Raw genomic sequence first — 19,806 nt, 5'->3', positions numbered from 1 at the left:
TTCTGGAATAACCACAGGAGCTTTAAATACCTTATCTAAACGTTTAGAATTAGTATCAAGAGGACCAGAATCCTCTATTTCTAAAGCAATTAGTACTTCTTTAAGTAAAGAACGAATAAATTCCATTTTAAATAAATATGAAGATTTATCAGCATCAACCTCTGAGACAGAATCCTCTGAACCAGAGGAATCATCAGAATCAGAATGATGATGTTCATTTAAAAATTCATCTGTAGGGAGAGAAGTTTTAAAAGATTTTTTACGTTTACTAGAAGGAGAAATAACAGACATAGCCTTCTTTATGGATTCAGAAACAAAATCTCTTATATTATCAGGAACATTCTGCACCTTAGATGTTGAAGGAACTGCAACAGGCAATGGTACTTTACTAAAGGAAATATTATCTGCTTTAACAAGTTTGTCATGACAATCAATACAAACAACAGCTGGAGGAATAGCTACCAAAAGTTTACAGCAGATACACTTAGCTTTGGTAGATTCAGCACTTGACAGCGATTTTCCTGTAGTATCTTCTGACTCAGATGCAACGTGAGACATCTTGCAATATGTAAGAGAAAAAACAACATATATATATAAAGCAAAATTGATCAAATTCCTTAAATGACAGTTTCAGGAATGGGAAAAAATGCCAAAGAACAAGCTTCTAGCAACCAGAAGCAATAAAAAATGAGACTTAAATAATGTGGAGACAAAAGCGACGCCCATATTTTTTCGCGCCAAATAAGACGCCCACATTATTTGGCGCCTAAATGCTTTCTGGCGCCAAAAATGACGCCACGTCCGGAACGCCGACATTTTTGGCGCAAAATAACGTCAAAAAATGACGCAACTTCCGGCGACACGTATGACGCCGGAAACGGAAATAGAATTTTTGCGCCAAAAAAGTCCGCGCCAAGAATGACGCAATAAAATGAAGCATTTTCAGCCCCCGCGAGCCTAACAGCCCACAGGGAAAAAGTCAAATTTTAAGGTAAGAAAAATGTTAAATTAAAATGCATTATCCCAAATATGAAACTGACTGTCTGAAAATAAGGAAAGTTGAACATTCTGAGTCAAGGCAAATAAATGTTTGAATACATATATTTAGAACTTTATAAACAAAGTGCCCAACCATAGCTAGGAGTGTCACAGAAAATAAGACTTACTTACCCCAGGACACTCATCTACATATAGCAGATAGCCAAACCAGTACTGAAACGAGAATCAGCAGAGGTAATGGTATATATAAGAGTATATCGTCGATCTGAAAAGGGAGGTAAGAGATGAATCTCTACGACCGATAACAGAGAACCTATGAAATAGACCCCGTAGAAGGAGATCACTGCATTCAAATAGGCAATACTCTCCTCACATCCCTCTGACATTCACTGCACGCTGAGAGGAAAACCGGGCTCCAACTTGCTGCGGAGCGCATATCAACGTAGAATCTAGCACAAACTTACTTCACCACCTCCATCGGAGGCAAAGTTTGTAAAACTGAATTGTGGGTGTGGTGAGGGGTGTATTTATAGGCATTTTGAGGTTTGGGAAACTTTGCCCCTCCTGGTAGGAATGTATATCCCATACGTCACTAGCTCATGGACTCTTGCTAATTACATGAAAGAAACTAATATTTCTAGACAATATAATACAAATTTAGTGCAACCTTTCAATTTATTATGCAGTGTTTGGCATTTCAATATGTTTGAAATACATACTGGCTCAATATTTGTTTAGATCAGTTTATATATGTGAATATGTGTATTATTATTTAAACGGTTACAATAGGTAAAACTGATTCTTATTCAAAGATGCGTTTTCATGAATTTATTTGCTAACTGTTGCCATATTTTAATTTTCCCATTATTGTTTGTTTATACATAATGAAAACAAATGTTGAAATATGTAAAACAGCATGTTCACAACATTTATTTATCATACTAGCTGTTCAAGCGAGTCGAGAAGACACGTTGTCGGCGAGAAAATTGACGCTTTAGTACATGGAGCCCTAAGTCATTGAACCAAAGTATAGAACAAAACAATGGCATTGATCTGTACTGAAGTGGGGTACACTTCTCTTTGAAAGAACATTAGGCTTAGTTCATAAAGTCAGGGATTGGGGTATTGATGGTTAACTTAAGTAGACTGCAGTTGTATTATATCTTCCTTGATATATGGTCAGGAGTCATTAGGAATTTTTCTGTGTAATACCAAAAAAATAGGAGGGAACTTGTCTGCTTTTTATTTTTATCTTTATTGGGGAAACTGTTATGTTGTTAAGGTGATTTGAGAATATTTAGATATTTTGAGGGCCTTTCCATAGCCACTAGAATGAGCCCTCATAATCTTGTTTTGTCTTTTTTGGGGTATTTTTGGAAGGAATTGATAGATTTTGATCTTATTACTTCAGAATTTAAGAACTTGCTGGGTGCTATTTTTCTTGTGAGTATATTTCTTGATACTTTATAGTTACTTTCTATTTGGATTAGACAATGCAGTGCCTTCTTGTTGTTTTATAGGAGCATTCTTTGGTGAATGTCCTTTGGAAAGGAAGAGGAGAGCTGCCGGTTACTTGATCGTGACGTCTTTGGGGGCTTTTGCTTATTAGATTCCTTTTGGATTCTGTAGCACCTCTGTTTCCTTCTCAGTATTGAGATAGGACTTTTTGTTTGTCTAGTTGCATTCTTTAGTTGCATAAGGGAATATGAATCTTATGTTTATTAAGAAGGAACCCATAAAGAAATTAGACTACTAGTTACATTTTAGCAAGCAATGTTATCAGCTGAGCCAATAATCACTTCCACGTCTGTCTGCAACATTCCTGTAAAATCCTGTAAAATCTTGAGGCTAAAAATATTACTTATGCCCATAAAAGAGTTCTTACTAATAACTAACTCTATATTCAATCAATATAATATGGCAACACTGCAAGACTGCACTATTACACCCTCCATCCCTCCTGCTGGTTTTCTAAAAAAGCAAATTTTATTGTGACTGAAAGTCTTTCCCAAATATGTTGATGAACTGAACAGGCCCATGTTCAAAATTCTGACAGTCTGAATAACGTCAAAACTCTAAACCAAGTCTTTTGGATAAAACTACATGTTTTTGCCTGTACATGCCTAGTTATAATTTTTCCAATCTTTAAAAAAAAATCAGAAATATCGAAATCAACTTTTATGTGGTGAAATTTAGGGTCAGAGCAGCTATGCACTACTGGGAGCTGAACTACGCAACTGTGAGCTCAACAAATTTGGTGAGCCAATTACAAGAAGCATATGTGTGTAGCCACCAACCATTAGCTAGTTCCCGGTAGAGCACAGCTGCTCTTGAGCCTAGCTTTCAACAAAATATAATAGGAGATCAAAGTATATTTGATAACATAAATTCATTAAAAATTTTTACAAATTTTGGAACCTAGGTTACACTACAGGTATACAAAGAAGAGTTATTGCCAACATTTCAGAACTAGAATGTAGCAAATTCGAGATTACAACATAGTGGCACTCATTACTAAAAGTAGGTGGGGAATAACCTCAATCCTAAAATGTATTCAGGGGTAGATTATTATTATTATTATTGGTTATTTGTAGAGCGCCAACAGATTCCACAGTGCTATAAACAAATGTGGAGTACAACAAAACAATTATAGGGATCAAATGGGTAGAGGGCCCTGCCAAGAGTTGCACTGTTGTAGTCAGCTCTTAAGAAGGTGATCTACAAACAGCTGGACTCTTAGGCTTACATGCTAAGGGGGTTCAGGGGATAGGAATGGAGGAGAGGAACTGGTATAAAGAAAGGTTAGCATAGGTTGTATGCATCCCTGAACAGTAGAGTCTTTAGGGAGCACTTGAAGCTTTTAAAACTAGAAGAGAGTCTTGTGGAGTGAGGCAGAGAGTTCCACAAGATGGGAGCCAGTCTAGAGAAGTCCTGTTAATGGGAGTGTGATGTGGTGACAAGATTGGAGGAGAGAAGGAGGTCGTGAGCAGAGCGAAGGGGACTGGAGGGAGATTATCTGGAGACAAGGTCTGAGATATAGGGGGGAGCAGTGCAGTTGAGGGCTTTGTATGTCAGAATGAGAATTTTGTGTTTGATCCTAGAGGCAAGAGGAAGCCAATGAAGGGATTGGCAGAGAGGTGCAGCAGATGAAGAGCAACATGTAAGGAAGATGAGTCTGGCAGAGGCATTCATTATGGATTGTAAAGGAGCTAGGCGGCAGGTGGGGAGACCAGAGAGGACAGAGTTGCAGTAATCGAGGCGGGAAAGAATGAGAGAGTGTATTAAAATCTTAGTTGTGTCTTGTGTAAGGAAGTGTCTAATTTTAGAGATGTTTTAAGGTGGAAGCGGCAGGCTTTAGCCACTGACTGAATGTGAGGAGTGAAATAAAGATCTGAGTCAAATGTGACCCCGAGACATCGGGCATGCGGGGTAGGGGTAATGATGGAGTTGTCGACAGTTATAGAGAGATTGGGGGTGGAGAGTTTAGAAGAAGGGGGGGAAATAAGGAGCTCAGTTTTGGAGAGATTTAGCTTGAGGTAGTGAGAGGACATCCAGTTAGAGATGTGAGAAAGACAGTTAGTGACACGGGTTAGCAAGGAAGGATATAGGTCTGGTGCAGAGAAGTAGATGTGGGTGTCATCGGCATACAAATTATATTGTAAACCATGGGACTTTATTAGGGAACCTAGTGATGATGTGTAGAATGAGAAGAGAAGGGGACTGAGGACAGAGCCTTGCAGTACTCCAACAGAAAGTGGTGACGGGACAGAGGAGGCCCCAGAGAAGGCTACAGTAAAGGTACGGCTTGACAGGTAGGAAGAGAGCCACGAGAGGGCTGTGTCACAGATGCCGAAGGATTGGAGGATTTGGAGCAAAAGAGGGTGGTCAACAGTGTCAAAGGCTGTGGACAGATCAAGGAGAATAAGCAGAGAGAAGTGGCCTTTTGATTTTGCTGTAAGTAGGTCATTGGTAACCTTAACAATTGCTGTCTCTGTGGAGTGATGGGGACGAAATCCAGATTGCAATGGGTCAAGGAGGAAGTTTATTGTAAGGAAATGGGATAGGCATGCATAAGCTAGTTTTTCGAGAAGCTTTGATGCAAGAGGGAGGAGGGAAATAGGGCAGTAGCTGGATGGGGAGGTAGGATCAAGGGAAGGTTTTGTGAGCTGTGCATGTTTCAGCGAAGAGGAAAATATACCGGTGCTGAGGGAGAGGTTGAAAGTGTGTGTGAGTATAGGGGTAAGGGTGGCAGAGAGGGAGGGGGAGTAGCTGTGAGGGGATAGGGTCAAGGGGAAAGGTAGTGAGGTGAGAGCGCAGTATAAGTGCTGAAACTTCTTCCTCAGTAACAGGGGAGAATGAGCTAAGTTTAAGGTTATGTGGGTTGTGGTTGATTGAGAGCATTTGAGGGGGTGAGAGAATGGAATTATGTTGAGAGCTGATTTCATTTCTGATGGAGTCGATTTTGTTATTGAAGTGGTTGGCAAAGTATTGAGCTGACAGAGAAGTTGTATTAGGAGGTGGGGGATAGGGGAAAAGAGTATTGAAAGTAGAGAAAAAACGTTTTGGGTTTGAAGAAAGATTAGAGATAAGAGTAGAGAAGTAGTGTTGCTTATGGAAATTAAGGGCAGAGTAGTAGGAGTTCAAGATAAATTTGTAATGTTGAAAATCAGCTGAACTCCTTTGCATGTTTGCAAGTTTAGTGCAAAATATCGCTTCTGCGAAAATTATATTAGCGCTCAACTAAGTAATACTAGCACAAGCAAATCTTCACATTGCATAGAAGCTTTTAGCTCAGAAGAGCGCATTTCCATTCTTATGCCGTCATACATGGCACAGAACTTAAGCGCAGTGAAGGGGGTAAGTCACAAAGCAATGGGCAGTAAATTTAAATATATATGTATATGGTTATATACATATATATTTATGTGTTTATATGTGTATACACACATATTAACACATAAATATATATGTATATAAGCATATGCATATATATTTACAGGGAACGCACAGTTCCCATAGACAGCAATGTACAGGCACTTTTTTTTTTTTCAAACACCCCACAGCTGCCAACTAGCTCCCAAAAACTACCTAGTGCTGTTATTATTTTTTTTAAAAAAAAGATGTTATTTTTTTTTTTTTCTAAAAGGCACTACACATTTTTTGGGGGGGGCAGTTGGGGCACATTTAAAAATTTAGCAGAGGTCTGACTTCTGGTTAATTGTTTGAGCACTTTGTTATGGCTGGTTATTTATCGTGCAACCATAAATGGGCGAATTTGTCCGTTTATGGGCACGCAATAAATTAGTGCTCCACTTGTAATCTAGCCGTAAATCAGAGGAGTATTTGAGGTGGTAAACATAAAATAAAAATAATGGGTTCCACTTAAATTTTAACACTGGGGTGTCCGAAATAAAAAAAAAACTTGGGAAACACTGCTATAAGTCAATCAATGGTTGCAAACTATTTAGGGCCTGAATACAAGTGGAATTTAATGTTCCAGCTTGAGTGCTAACTCTGCTAGATGTAAGCTTTTTGAATGAGTTGGTTAGTGCTTATATTACAGGTTGAAAGTAAACGTATTCTGCCATAGAAGTCAATAGAGCAAAAAAAAAAACACCCTAATCACACGCAACACCATTGCATATTCTCATGTGCACTAACCCAACATGAAAATAATACGGCTAGATTTAGAGTTTTGTCGGTAAAGACCCGCGTAGCTAACACTGCTTTTTTTCCCAACGCACCTTTCCAACAACGCTGGTATTTAGAGTTGTCTGAAGGGCTGCCTTAGGCTCAAAAAAGTGTGCGTTGAGCCTAACTTAGCTCCACTTCAGCTCTCAATACCAGCGTTGCTTATGGTAGCGGTAAGCTGGGAAAACGTGCTCGTGCACGATATCCCCATAGGAAACAATGGGGCTGAGCTGGCTGAAAAAAAACCTAGCACCTGCAAAACAGCAGTGTCCAGCTCCTAACGCAGCCCCATTGTTTCCTATGGGGAAACACTTTCTAAGTCTACACCTAACACCCTAACATGAACCCCGAGTCTAAACACCACTAACCTTACACTTATTAAACCCCTAATCTGCCGCCCCCGCTATCCCTGACCCCTGCATATTGTTATTAACCCCTAATCTTCCGCTCCGGACACCGCCGCAACCTACATTATCCCTATGAACCCCTAATCTGCTGCTCCTAACACCGCTGACCCCTATATTCTATTTATTAACCCCTAATCTGCCCCCCCCCACATTGCCGCTACCTTACCTACACTTATTAACCCCTAATCTGCCGACCGGACCTCGCCGCCGCTATAATAAATGTATTAACCCCTAAACCGCTGCACTCCCGCCTAGCAAACACTAGAATAAATTTGATTAACCCCTAATCTGCACTCCCTAACATCGCCGCCACCTACCTACAATTATTAACCCCTAATCTCCCACCCGCACCGTAGCCGCTACTATAATAAAGTTATTAACCCCTAAACATAACTCTAACCCTAACACCCCCTAACATGAATATAATTTATATTAAACGAAATAATATTCCTAAAATTAACTAAATTATTCCTATTTAAACTAAATACTTACCTTTAAAATAAACCCTAATATAGCTACAATATAATTAATAGTTACATTGTAGCTATTTTAGGATTTATATTTATTTTACAGGCAACTTTGTATTTATTTTAACTAGGTACAATAGCTATTAAATAGTTAATATCTATTTAATAGCTACCTAGTTAAAATAAATACAAAATTACCTGTAAAATAAATCCTAACCTAAGTTACAATTAAACCTAACACTTCACTATCATTAAATAATTAAATAAATTACCTCAAATTAATTACAATTAAATAAACTATTCTATAATACAAAAAAACCCACTAAATTACAAAAAATAAAAAAGAATTACAAGCAGTTTAAACTAATTACACCTAATAAAATAAAAAGGCCCCCCAAAATAAAAAATTCCCTACCCTATTCTAAAATACAAAAGTAATCAGATCTTTTACCAGCCCTTAAAAGGGCTTTTTGCAGGGCATGCCCCAAAGTAATCAGCTCTTTTGCCTGTAAAAAAAATACAACCCCCACATTAAAACCTACCACCCACATACCCCTACTCTAACCCACCCAAACCCCCCTTAAATAAACCTAACACTAACCCCCTGAAGATCTCCCTACCTTGAGTCGTCTTCACCAAGCCGGGCTGAAGTCTTCATCCGATGGGGCAGAAGAGGACATCCAGACCGGCAGAAGTCTTCATCCTATCCGGGCAGAAGAGGACATCCGGACTGGCAGACGTCTTCATCCAAGCGGCATCTTCTATCTTCATCCATCCGGATCGGAGCGGAGCCATCTTCTTCCCAGCCGACGCGGATCCAACCTCTTCAACCGACGCCTACTCGCAGAATGAAGGTTCCTTTAAATGATGTCATCCAAGATGGCGTCCCTCGAATTCCGATTGGCTGATAGAATCCTATCAGCCAATCGGAATTAAGGTAGGAAAAATCTGATTGGCTGATACAATCAGCCAATCAGATTGTGCTCGCATTCTATTGGCTGTTACGATCAGATTAGGGGTTAAATTTTTTATTAGAGTGGCAGCGATGTGGGGGGGCCTCGGTTTAGGGGTACATAGATAGTTTATAGGTGTGAGTGTACTTTAGAGCACAGTAGTTAGGAGCTTTATATTCCGGCGTTAGCCCATAAAGCTCTTAACTACTGACTTTTTTCTGTGGCTGGAGTCTTGTCGGTAGAGGGCCTACCGCTCACTTCTCCCAAGACTCCAAATACCAGCGTTAGGCAGATTCCATTGAAAAAATAGGATACGCAATTGGCGTAAGGGGATCTGCGGTAGCCTGGAATCGCGGTAGGGAAGTGAGCGGTAGACCCTTTCCTGCCTGACTCTAAATACCAGCGGGCGGCCAAAAGCAGCGTTAGGACCCCTTAACGCTGCTTTTGACGGCTAACGCAGAACTCTAAATCTAGGCGATAGTTCTTTACATAGCATAATAACGGCTAAGATTACACATAGCATAATATGTTAAACTTATTCATAAATACATATTTATTTATATATCTGATGGTATTTTGGTACAATATATATTTATACCTATATATATATATATATATATATATATATATATATATATATATATATATATATATATATATATATATATATGATTATATATAGATATATACATATATATTTATATATAGGGATATTTATTTTAAAAAAACATAGAACACTTTATTAAATATTTGCATAAATATGCTTTTACATGTTATCATCTAATTAACCGCAAAGGGCTCTAATGCACTTGTATCTATGTCTATATATGTGTACATATGTATTTATGTGTTTATATGTGCATATATGTCTGTAAATACATTTTTACACAAATAAATACATAAATACATATGTACACACATTTATATATATATATATATATATATATATATATATATATATATAGGTATCCAAAACACCAGAACTCGCCCACAAAGGAAAACTGCCTGGGTGCAATTTTGTAAAGAATATTTAGCCAGGAAAAAATGCACTCTCAGGACTTTCACAAACAAGTTACTTTTATTTCTGTAACGTTTTCGGAGGTCTTGCCTCCTTCATCAGCTGATGAAGGAGGCAAGACCTCCGAAAACGTTACAGAAATAAAAGTAACTTGTTTGTAAAAGTCCTGAGAGTGCATTTTTTCCTGGCTAAATATATATATATATATATATATATATATATATATATATATATATATATATATATATATATATATATATATATATATATATATACAGGGAGTGCAGAATTATTCGGCAAATGAGTATTTTGACCACATCATCCTCTTTATGCATGTTGTCTTACTCCAAGCTGTATAGGCTCGAAAGCCTACTACCAATTAAGCATATTAGGTGATGTGCATCTCTGTAATGAGAAGGGGTGTGGTCTAATGACATCAACACCCTATATCAGGTGTGCATAATTATTAGGCAACTTCCTTTCCTTTGGCAAAATGGGTCAAAAGAAGGACTTGACAGGCTCAGAAAAGTAAAAAATAGTGAGATATCTTGCAGAGGGATGCAGCACTCTTTAAATTGCAAAGCTTCTGAAGCATGATCATCGAACAATCAAGCGTTTCATTCAAAATAGTCAACAGGGTCGCAAGAAGCGTGTGGAAAAACCAAGGCACAAAATAACTGCCCATGAACTGAGAAAAGTCAAGCGTGCAGCTGCCAAGATGCCACTTGCCACCAGTTTGGCCATATTTCAGAGCTGCAACATCACTGGAGTGCCCAAAAGCACAAGGTGTGCAATACTCAGAGACATGGCCAAGGTAAGAAAGGCTGAAAGACGACCACCACTGAACAAGACACACAAGCTCAAACGTCAAGACTGGGCCAAGAAATATCTCAAGACTGATTTTTCTAAGGATTTATGGACTGATGAAATGAGAGTGAGTCTTGATGGGCCAGATGGATGGGCCTGTGGCTGAATTGGTAAAGGGCAGAGAGCTCCAGTCCGACTCAGACGCCAGCAAGGCAGAGGTGGAGTACTGGTTTGGGCTGGTATCATCAAAGATGAGCTTGTGGGGCCTTTTCGGGTTGTGGATGGAGTCAAGCTCAACTCCCAGTCCTACTGCCAGTTTCTGGAAGACACCTTCTTCAAGCAGTGGTACAGGAAGAAGTCTGCATCCTTCATGAAAAACATGATTTTCATGCAGGACAATGCTCCATCACATGCGTCCAAGTACTCCACAGCGTGGCTGGCAAGAAAGGGTATAAAAGAAGAAAATCTAATGACATGGCCTCCTTGTTCACCTGATCTGAACCCCATTGAGAACCTGTGGTCCATCATCAAATGTGAGATTTACAAGGAGGGAAAACAGTACACCTCTCTGAACAGTGTTTGGGAGGCTGTGGTTGCTGCTGCACGCAATGTTGATGGTGAACAGATCAAAACACTGACAGAATCCATGGATTGCAGGCTTTTGAGTGTCCTTGCAAAGAAAGGTGGCTATATTGGTCACTGATTTGTTTTTGTTTTGTTTTTGAATGTCAGAAATGTATATTTGTGAATGTTGAGATGTTATATTGGTTTCACTGGTAAAAATAAATAATTGAAATGGGTATATATTTGTTTTTTGTTAAGTTGCCTAATAATTATGCACAGTAATAGTCACCTGCACACACAGATATCCCCCTAAAATAGCTATAACTAAAAACAAACTAAAAACTACTTCCAAAACTATTCAGCTTTGATATTAATGAGTTTTTTGGGTTCATTGAGAACATGCTTGTTGTTCAATAATAAAATTAATCCTCAAAAATACAACTTGCCTAATAATTCTGCACTCCCTGTATATATATATATATATATATATATATATATATAGAGAGAGAGAGAGAGAGAGAGAGAGAGAGAGAGAGAGAGAGAGAGAGAGAAATACAGGACAAGCGCACTCCAAGGGACTTATCAAAAATCACTTTAATCAGTGTTAACGTTTTCGGACGTAATATAGTCCGTCTTCAAACAAAAAAACACTTTTTTGTCTGAAGACGGACTATATTACGTCCGAAAACGTTAACACTGATTAAAGTGATTTTTGATAAGTCCCTTGGAGTGCGCTTGTCCTGTATTTCTATCTATTTTGATTGCTGCACCTAGGGCATAAGGACTTTGGTCATTGGGAGTGCAATTTCCTGCTTGTCTATATATATATATAAATATATATATATATATATATATATATATATATACACATACATATACATATTTAGACAAGTATATGTATGTATCTCTATGTTAAAACCCTTTGCCTGCTTTAACATAGAGACCCCAAATCTTTGAGCCCTTATAACTTTTTTTTGCAATTTTGTTTTTTGAATAATTTTTATTAGATGGTGTTATTATGAGTTTAACTGTACTTTGTAATGTATTTTTGATGTATTTTGCGCAACTTTTTTTTTTCCAGAGTTCTGAGGATGCGGTAATCATTCTAGTGTAAATAACGATATACTTGTAATACGAGCAGTCAACCCACAATAAACCCATTTTCATTTGAGTGTAACTGTTAGCTCTCTACTCGTAATCTGGCCCTTAATAGGCAGGTGCATTCAGTGATTAGTTTAATAAACATAAGATCAAGGGAAACGGCATTCGGCACTTTTCTGAGCCACATTTATTTGTGTGAAAATGCAACTCACAAAGATCTGTTCAAATCCAAATATTGGTGTGTTCCACTTTCACAAGTAAAAATATGTCTCAGAAATTAACCGAATTCTGCTAACAGCTTCCATATTTGGCATTTGTTTATAAAACAAATCACAAAATGCATATGCCATTCATGTTTTTTGGACTGCTATAAATCAACCAACACAAGCAAACTATTTCATTCATGTTTTCTGGATTGTTTTGGAAATCTGGAATTTAAGCCTATTCAAAGACTGCCAATACCCTTATTTCATAAAGATTTTAGATTTTGTTTAGGAATAATTTTCAGAAATACACTGAACTGAGTTATAATGCCGCATGATTCCATTACATGATTAATAATAGCATTTCTGCAGAGGAAAGTAATCCTTACATTCCTAATTTCTATCATGTCTAATTTTCTGAAAAACTGCATATTGGTTCACTAGGTTAGCTGCTCGCATGCCTTTTATTATACTGTCAAATTGAGTGCAGTAGGTTTTGATAAATGAACTATCCATGGCGCTTGGTTATATGTGATGGCTTATTGATCCCTTGTTTCTTTGAGTAAACACACAAGAAAGGTATCCTAGATGTTCAAAGAAATAGGTGTAGCTGAAATTATTGCATTTATATGATAACCAATGTTAGAAAAAAAATGTTCAATATATCTGCTTTATTTAACCAGTGTGATAGAAGGCTACACTTCTTTTTAAAAAAATAATTAAAAAAAATGTATCACCTATATAACAAAAATAAGATTTTTTTTTTTTTCAGTTACCAAAACTGCTTTTTTAAGTTTAGCTAGAACATTGCAACTGACTTTATAAAGAGGAAAAATATTGTCACCTATTTATTTTTATACTAGATTTAACAAATGTCGGACAGACATGATCTGCTGTAGCGGATCATGTTCGTCCGACATCGCTAAATGCCGACAGCATATGCTGTCGGCATTTATCATTGCACAAGCATTTCTGGTGAAATGCTTGTGCAATGCCGCCTCCTGCACATTCGCGGCCAATCGGCCGCTGCCAGGGGTGTCAATCATCCCGATCGTATCTGATCGGGATGATTGCTGTCCGCCACCTCAGAGGTGGTGGACGAGTTAAGGAGCAGTAGTCTTAAGACCGCTGCTTCTTAACTTTCATTTCCGGTGAGCCAGAAGGTTCCCGCGGAATAAGCAGCATTCGCTACTTCATAAATCTAGCCCCTATTATAAAAAATTAAGTTATGCGAACAAATTTTTAATAAAATTAATTTTCAAACAGATGTTAGCCAGGTGTTTGATCATTAAATAAAATGTTTAAAAAATAAAAACAGATATTTTGAACAACCTGTTTAAATTAAAATGAAATATATATATATATATATATATATATATATATATATATATATATATATATATATAGTTTATATACATATACATCTAACTATAACTTAATCTAAATATTATTCTAGATAAAAACACACAACTTACCTGCATCCCTTAAGCAGCAAGACTGTGTGTATGTATATATATATATATATATATATATGGCAATTTATTCAAGTGCCAAAAAGTTGTAGCAGGTGTAGAAGATGAGAAAGTCTGCGTCACTTCAATCCTCTGACAGAGAATCCTGCTGGATATCATTGTGTCAAATCAAGCACAATGGTTGGCAAAGATTGATAAATTAGAAGCCAGTCTAGACATGGATCAGTGGAACTATCTGCTTTGTCAAAAGTGTGATTTTTGCCCACGTGATCTACACATACTCGTGGGAAAGTTGAACCAGCAGTCAGTGAGACATGTATAAAATGTAACCAAATAACTATCAATTTATATTTAGTTTTGAAAACATTCTGGTGAAATGCTTGTGCAATGCTGCCCCCTGCACATTCGCGGCCAATCGTTCACTAGCAGGGGGTGTCAATAATCCCAATAGTATTTTTTACCCTGGAAACAGGATTTCTCTCTCAGGGGCGTATACTGCAATTTCATGTGGGAAGGAGATTCATTCCTTACAAAACTGCACAATGAAAATTGTGATTTTAAAAACCATGAGATGGGGGGAACACATGAGAAATTTGAAGCATTCTGCCACCAACCACAGTGTACCCAGACATAGAGTATGTTGCCATAATGGCGAATCTGATATTTTTATAATTTCACCCATTGAACAGATCCAGACCAAGTAGGGAAGGAATAGGTTTGTTCATTTAAGACAATGGGAGACCTTCTGGATCTAGAAGTTAAAAATTATCCATCCCTTTGGCTTAAATTAACAAATCAATATGGCGGCTTTTAATTAATAGGTATTGGGATCCTATCATATAATGGCTATTTGGTATCTATGGAGCAGTCCATTAGGCACACCAACACAATTTATTTATATTATTTATTTTTATTACAGTTTAATATGTATAGCAGATTATTTGTTAGGGGGTATATACTGTTCCAATAGATTAGATCTCAGCATTACATTAAAAATTATTATTTTATTTCATGTATTAACTTATATGTGGATGAGATTAGCGCTGCGGAATCTGTTGGCACTCTACAAATAACCGATAATAATAAAATTTCCAACATATCGTTTATAATTTCGATATAACTATCCACTATATGTCATAAATTTTATTGCACCCATATCATTTGTAGATATGTATAATAAACTCATTGTTTATAACCCTTTTTTTTAATAAATTGATGTTTATGCAGTATAGATGATGATAGTATTCATCGGTATATAAAGAATTTTAGAGTGTTTTCATAGGCATATACACATATGTATATTCCCTAGGTTGGGTATGTTTATATTTGTATTCATGTTTTTTTTGTATACCGTAATGTCATCGTGTCTGCAAATGATAGATGAACTTGGGAAATCCTTGTAAAATCACATACCGTAATATACACATTGCAAACTAACAAGGTTTAAAAACTATAACAATCGCATTACCATTGGAAACAAAGTATTTTAGTTGAAGGCTTTATTGCAACCAATTGGAGATATGGGCGTAATTCATGATGTCATTTTTGGTCTGGGGTTTCCCATGCATGTGCTGTTTGATATGGCGCTGTTTGCTTTTAAGCCATGCTTTGTAACAATATTGTATTCACCTGATGAAACAGTCGTTTGAGGACCAAGAAACATGTTGTGAGACAGTTTTTATTAAAGTAATCGGCTAGATTACGAGTCTTGCATTATGAGTAAAAAATTAGCGTTAAGCCTCATAACGCTGCTTTTTTACTACCGCTGCTATAACGAGTCTTGTAAGTACAGCTGTCCTGCACACTTTTTTTGCCTTACCGCAAATCAACTTACGCAATTTGCGTATAGTCTTTTTTCCATGGGACTTCTATTGCGCCGGTATTACAAGCTTTTTTTTATGCCAAAAAGTGAGTGGTACAGCCTATCCCGCAAGATTCGTAATGCATTCTAAAGTCAGTAGTTATGAGTTTTACACTACAAAGCCGTAGCATAAAACTCATAACTAAAGTGCTAAAAAGTACACTAACACCCATCAACTACCTATTAACCCCTAAACCGAGGCCCTCCCACATCACAAACACTAAAATAAAATTAGTAACCCCTAATCTGCCGCTTCAGACATCGTCGCCACTAGAAAAAATAAATTAACTCCTAAACCGCCGCACTACTGCATCGCAAACACTAGTTAAATATTATTAACCCCTAATCTGCTGTCCCTAACATCGCCCCGCCACCTAACTACATTTATTAACCCCTAATCTGCCGCCCCCAATGTCGCTGCTGCTATATTATATTTATTAACCCCTAAACCTAAGTCTTACCCTAACCCTAACACCCCCTAACTTAAATATAATTCAAATAAATCTATTTAAAACCTACAATTAATAACTAAATAATTCATATTTAAAACTAAATACTTACATTGTATCTAGCTTAGGGTTCATTTTTATTTTACAGGTAAGTTTGTATTTATTTTAACTAGGAGGACTAGTTACTAAATAGTTATTAACTATTTACTAACTACCTAGCTAAAATAAATACAAATTAACCTGTAAAATAAAACCTAACCTACATTAATTAATTACATTAATTAAATACAATTAAATAAATTAAATACAATTACCTAAAATACAATAAAACAAACACTAAATTACACAACATAAAAAATAAATTACAAGATATTTAAACTAATTACACCTAATCTAATAGCCCTATCAAAATAAAAAGCCCCCCCAAAATAAAAAAACCTAGCCTAAACTAAACTACCAATAGCCCTTAAAAGGGCCTTTTGTGGGGCATTGCCCAAAAAAAAACAGCTTGTTTACCTGAAAAAAAAAAATACAAACAAACACAATACACACAAACACAATACAAACACAACTAACCCCTCAAATAAAACCCTAACTAAAAAAACCTAAGCTACCCATTGCCCTGAAAAGGGCATTTGGATGGGCATTGCCCTTAAAAGGGCATTTAGCTCTATTGCAGCCCAAAGCCCTAACCTAAAAATAAAACCCACCCAATAAACCCTTAAAAAAAACTAGCACTAACCCCCTGAAGATCCACTTACAGTTTTAAAGATCCAACATCCATCCTCAACGAAGCCAGGAGAAGTCCTGTTCGAAGCAGCAAGAAGTCCTGAAAGAAGCCAGGAGAAGTCTTCATCGAAGCCGGGAGAAGTGGTCCTCCAGATGGGCAGAAGTCTTCATCCAGATGGCATTTTCTATCTTCATCCATCCGGCACGGAGCGGGTCCATCTTCAAGACATCCAACGACGACTACCCGACGAATGAAGGTTCCTTTAAGTGACGTCATCCAAGATGGCATCCCTTAGATTCCGATTGGCTGATAGAATTCTAACAGCCAATTGGAATTAAGGTTGAAAAAATCCTATTGGCTGATGCAATCAGCCAATAGGATTGAACTTCAATCCTATTGGCTGATCCAATCAGTCAATAGGATTGAGCTTGCATTCTATTGGCTGTTCCAATCAGCCAATAGAATGCAAGCACAATCCTATTGGCTGATTGGAACCTTCATTCTTTGGGTAGTCGTTGTTGGAAGATGGACCTGCTCTGTACCGGATGGATGAAGATAGAAGATGCCATCTGGATGAAGACTTCTGCCCCTCTGGAGGACCACTTCTCCCGGCTTTGATGAAGACTTCTCCCGGCTTCGTTGAGGACTTCTTGTCGATTCGATGAGGACTTCTCCCGGCTTCGTTGAGGATGGATGTCAGATCTTCAAAACTGTAAGTGGATCTTCAGTGTTAGGTTTTTTTAAGGGTTTATTGGTTGAGTTTTATTTTTAGGTTAGTGCTTTGGGCTACAATAGAGCTAAATGCCCTTTTAAGGGCAATGCCCATCCAAATGCCCTTTTCAGGGCAATGGGGAGCTTAGGTTTTTTTAGTTAGGGTTTTATTTGGGGGTTGGTTGTGTGGGTGGTGGGTTTTACTTTGGGGGGGGTTGTTTGTATTTTTTTTCAGGTAAAAGAGCTCATTTCTTTGGGGCAATGCACCACAAAAAGCCCTTTTAAGGGCTATTGGTAGCTTAGTTTAGGCTAGGGTTTTTTTTTATTTTGGGGGGATTTTTTTATTTTGATAGAGCTATTAGATTAGGTGTAATTAGTTTAAATATCTTGTAATTTGTTTTTTTATTTTGTGTAATTTAGTGTTTGTTTGTTTTTTGTAATTTAGGTAATTGTATTTAATCTATTTAATTGTATTTAATTCATGTAATTTATTTAATTGCAGTGTAGTCTTAGGTGTTAGTGTAACTTAGGTTAGGTTTTGTTTTACAGGTAAATTTGAATTTATTTTAGCTAGGTAGATAGAAAATAGTTAATAACTATTTAGTAACTATTCTACCTAGTTAAAATAAATACAAACTTGCCTGTGAAATAAAAATAAAAAGATAGATACAATGTAACTATTAGTTATATTGTAGCTAGCTTAGGGTTTATTTTATAGATAAGTACTTAGTTTTAAATAGGAATTATTTAGTTATTAATTGTAGGTTTTATTTAGATTTATTTGAATTATATTTAAGTTAGGGGGTGTTGGGGTTAGGGTTAGACTTAGGTTTAGGGGTTAATAAATATAATATAATGGCGGCGACGTTGGCAGCGGCAGATTAGGGGTTAATAATTGCAGGTAGGTGGCGGCGATGTTAGGGGTGGCAGATTAGGGGTTAATAATATTTAACTAATGTTTGCGATGCGGGAGTGCGGCGGTTTAGGGGTTAATATGTTTATCATACTGGCGGCGACATTGGGGGCGGCAGATTAGGGGTTAATAAATGTAGGTAGGTTACGGCGACATTGGGGGAGGGAGATTAGAAGTTAATAAATATAATGTAGGCGACGGCGATGTTGGAGGCAGCAGATTAGGGGTTAATAAGCATAATGTAGGTGGCGGCGGTGTCCGAAGTGGCAAATTAGGGGTTAATAAGTATAATGTAGGTGTTGGCTATGTTGGGGGCGGCAGATTAGGGGTTATTAAGTGTAAGATTAGGGGTGTTTAGACTCAGGGTTCAAGTTAGGGTGTTAGGTGTAAACATAAAATGTGTTTCCCCATAGGAATCAATGAGGCTGCGTTACGGAGCTTAACATTGCTTTTTTTGCAGGTGTTAGGCTTTTTTTCAGCCGGCTCTCTCCATTGATGTCTATGGGGAAATCGTGCACGAGCACGTACAACCAGCTCACCGCTGACTTAAGCAGCGCTGGTATTGGAGTGCGGTATGGAGCACAATTTTGCTCTACGCTAACTTCTTGTCTTTTAACGCCAGGTTTAGAAATACCTGTAATACAAGCGCTGTAGGTAAGTGAGTGGTGACAATAACGTGCAAGTTAGTACCGTACCGCTCATAACGCAAAACTCATAATCTAGCCGCATGTTTTTACTTAGACGGACTTAGCACGGTTCATTTTATCATACTTTTTTAAAAGTGTGACTGGAATTTCCAATTTTATTATTGCTATTTGCACTGCCAAGGGTTTGATCTGATATTTGGAATCAGACATGCGTTACCTGTTTGGGACCTGTGTATAAAAAAATATCCATAAAGATCGGGAGAACCTGCTAGCTTCATATCACCTGAGTGACAGCTTTCTGGATGGCTCCTAAAGGTCCAGCAGGCATTTGTGGCACTTCTCAAGTGCTTTACAATTTGTGAGTATTTTGGGGATACAACTGTATTTGTACCATATTATAGTTGATCTTGCACCATCATGGCACCTTCTTCTCTCTTTTGACATTCTACAGATTTCTCAGGCTCTTCTTTGTGTGTCGAGCATTTGGAGGGTTTACTGCGGTCCCCATTCTGTAATGTTGAACAAGTTAATAGTTACCCTTTGAACTTTTTGTTGAGAATGCAAATGAGTATTGTTCACTTTTTTATGTGTATATATATTTTTACACATTGGTATCATAGATATTGGTAATTTATATCACAGTATATTTTTTAATATACCCAGATTTTTGGCGCATCCAATATAATTTTTTTTTATCATACATTAAATTTTTCTCCTGTTGACGGAGATTACTAAGGCACTGGCATCAGGTTCTTTTGATGCTGTTGACCTGGTATATCCTCCTCAGAATCACATACTGTATGGACAGGGATA

This window comes from Bombina bombina, chromosome 5, assembly GCF_027579735.1.
Source record: "Bombina bombina isolate aBomBom1 chromosome 5, aBomBom1.pri, whole genome shotgun sequence".
Taxonomy (NCBI): domain Eukaryota; kingdom Metazoa; phylum Chordata; class Amphibia; order Anura; family Bombinatoridae; genus Bombina; species Bombina bombina.
The sequence above is the reverse complement of the archived record's forward strand: the minus strand, read 5'-3'. Positions refer to the sequence as shown.